Source organism: Polistes canadensis, unplaced genomic scaffold, assembly GCF_001313835.1.
Source record: "Polistes canadensis isolate GaletaPanama2010 unplaced genomic scaffold, ASM131383v1 scaffold_44, whole genome shotgun sequence".
In the NCBI taxonomy this organism is placed as follows: Eukaryota; Metazoa; Arthropoda; class Insecta; order Hymenoptera; family Vespidae; genus Polistes; species Polistes canadensis.
The window spans coordinates 3,473-6,944 of NW_014569591.1; positions in this window are offsets into that span (position 1 = coordinate 3,473).

Here is a 3,472-nt window from a genome sequence, read left to right on the forward strand (position 1 = left end):
ATTATTATAATGTGACGTATTGTCATATGACTTAATATATTTATTTGAAAGAATATATCGTAATAAATAAATAAATCTAATATATTATTTTCGGTTTGAAAATATATAGAAAAAAAATTGGATTGATTTTCTTTTTTTTTTTTTGAAGACAAAAATAAAAAATGATAGAGACTTTATATATTACAATACATATATAGAAAATTGGTCGGTTGGGTCTGGAACAAAAGGAAAAGTCTGAAATAGTGTAAAGGTATGGCGGAGAGTAGTATCTAGTACGTCGCGCGCGCACAAAGGGGTTGACTTAGCGATTTTCCGCACTTTTTTTTTTTTCTTTTTTTTTCCGCTTCCCACTCGGTAGAGAGACGTAAATATGGCGGGGCTGAAGTTTCATTCCCCTCCGTGTGTCCACGGACGGGGTCTGCCCCGCCCAGCTTCGGTATTCCACCCCTCGGTAAAAATAAAGGAACAAACGCCACGGCACACAATCGTCGAAACATTTTTGACGCCGGCCATCTCCTCCTTCCTTTCCACCTCCCCCCGCGGCATTTCGTTCCTCCACCATCCATCCATCCATCCATCCATCCATCCATCCATCCATCCATCCATCCATCCATCTCCCTCGGTTTCGTTCGAGTTAGAAAAAGATATAGAGATGACGGGGGAAAAAAGAGAGAAAGAGAAGGAAGGAGATCGGAAAAGTGTGGAGAAAGCGGTAGATCCACCGATGGAGGTGGAGGAACCAGAGAACGAGCCGAGGAGGGTGAGGTATGGGGGGCTTTGGAGGAAAAGGAGGTGGGTGGCGTTCGAACGAACGCAATTTGCATGATTTTGCATGTTTTAGCACGCCCTGCCCGCGCCCATCGGGTTTCAACTGTCTGCCTACGTTTTCTGCTTGCTTTTCTGACTACGACGGGGTTAGAGTCAGGAGGCAGGAGGAGGTGGAGGAAGGACAGGAGAGAGGGATTCAAGTTGCCTGGAGGTGGAACGGCAACAAGACCGCCGGAGAAAGGAAATTATTTTTCTTGGTTTTTCTCGGTGAAGGTGCTCGTAGAGCCATCGGAATATCAATAAGCTATCTTCCTCCCTTTTTCATCTTCCTCTACCTTTCTCTTTACATCTTTCTTCATCTCTCTATCTCTATCTATCTATCTATCTATCTCTTTCATTTCTCTTTTCATATTCTGGCCCTGAGTAAAGAGAACATTTCGAACCGTCACGATATTTTGTTTTACGATATTTTCAAATCTAGCAATAAGTAATATTAAATGAATTTCATTGACAATTTAATTAAATAAATTAATTAATATATTGAAAATAAAAGTAATGAATCGTTTCTGAAATTCATCTCGAAAATGCATTATCGCGTGAAATTCAATAGGTACGATCTCAATGTGAACTATTTCGAACGATACTGGATCGTATTCGAAGTGAGCGACCATTAAATAGATCGTTTCTATTTCGCTCTCTGTTATTTCATCGTGGTTCGGTAACAATGATATCCATACTCACACCCCATGAATCGTCAAGTCGGAAACGTTTCAATCGTAGACAGTAGGATCGGTATCATCGCATATTCGATCCTACTACTTCGTTCTCGACATTCCAAACGGGAATTTCTTCTCTCGCTTTTCACATTATTAATGTGAAACGTAAAGAGGGGTGGGGGGGGGAATGATGGAAACAGAAAGATAGATAAAGAGAGATAGAGATAGAGAGAAACAAAAATCATACGTTAAAAAATTATAGATCGAAAATATTCTTTTATCACTTTTATTAAATAATAAATAAAAATTTGAAATAGAAATAGAGATAGAGACAGAAATTGATATTAATAATCGTTAATCGAGATTCTTTTTTACTCATTGTCCGTCTTTTATTTAACGCAAAACTCATCTTTTAAGAGTATGCGAACGCGATCATTGTATCCAGTACGAACGAGATTCTCTTTGCATGCGGAATACATGTTATGTGCTCAGGTTCGGTTGGCAACCCATCGAAAAAGAACGGAGTCATCCTGCGGTGTACCCGGTATCACTCGTCGCCGCAGTCGGTAAGGCCGTTCCGGCTCTCTCACCGACAACAATGGGCCAATAGCGAGCCGATAATGAGCAACCATTGTCACGTTGCAGCCCGTACGAGCTGCAAACGACGAACGGCTCGCGCCAAAGAGGGAGAACACAGGGGAGGTTCGACCAGATGAGGAGGATCACCCGACAAGAGTCATTACAGGTAATCGAGAGTACCGAGAGATCCATGAAAATCCTTTCAATAAATACCTATAACATTACTCCTATATCGTACATATCTTTTTTTTTTCTTTTTCTTTTCTTTTTTTTTTATCTCATTCTATAGGCTTTTTATATTCGTCTTCTTTACGAACTTTTACGATACGATACGATAGCTAGCTAGCTTACTTCTGATTTGATTATACGTCAATTGTGATTAGAAATTTTGTTATCCTAATGATCTAAATAGATAAATGTTGATTCGTTTAAATAGAATGTTCTCATGAAAATACTTAATAAACATGAATAATATAAACAAATCGCAATATTTAAATATAGGTATTTTATTTATATTTGACGCGTTTAAATAGAAATTGGTCAGATTTTTCTCTCTAGGATTAACATAAAAGATAGTAAAACTCTCTCTCTATCACTCTTTCTCTCTCTCTCTTCATCTTTCCGAGCTATCCGTGTTATAAAGAAACGGGAGGCAATGACTTGCGATTCGAGATGCATTGGAATAGAGGTGTCCGAGATGAGAGGGCGGCTCGCCGCGTTTATTTATCCTGCCTGTGCCTTGAAGAGAACACCGAGTGCATCGCCCTTCTTCCCTCTCCTCCCTGTCCCTTCTTCCTTCAACTTCTCCTCTCGTCCGTTGTCTTCGCCCATTACTTTTTCCTCTCATTCCTATCCCCCTTCCTTTTTTTTCTTTTTTTTTTTTTACAACTTCCACCCTCAATAAATTCGCACCTACCAAAGAACTTACCAGCCCCTTCCCCCTCTCCCTCCCCACACCCTCTCCTCTACCCTTCTCTCTCTCTCTCTCTTCCTCATCTTTCAATCAATTTTCTTCTATGTCCTTTTAACGTTGTACGAATATAAATGTTTTGTTTCTCTATTCGAATGAAATGTTTTTACTCAGCAACTTTCCTCCTTTTTTTTCCTTGTCCTCTTATATTTCGTTGAAATAAAGAATATATTTCTTAGGTTCTAGCGGCGACTTTGATCGCTATCGACTGGCTCGCATCATCGGCCAGTTTCTTTTCTCTTTTCTTTCTCTTTCTCTTCGATCAGGAAAGCTTTCGAGACCTTGCGCGACTCGTCCGACGTATACGCGGCCCTATAATCACCGACCGATGCCGACGTTACCATAAAACTTGAGCAGCCACTATATTCTCAGCTTCCGACTGGATATCACATGCGAAGACTAAAGATTCGATTCACTGGCCATGCTTATCGATAGTCAT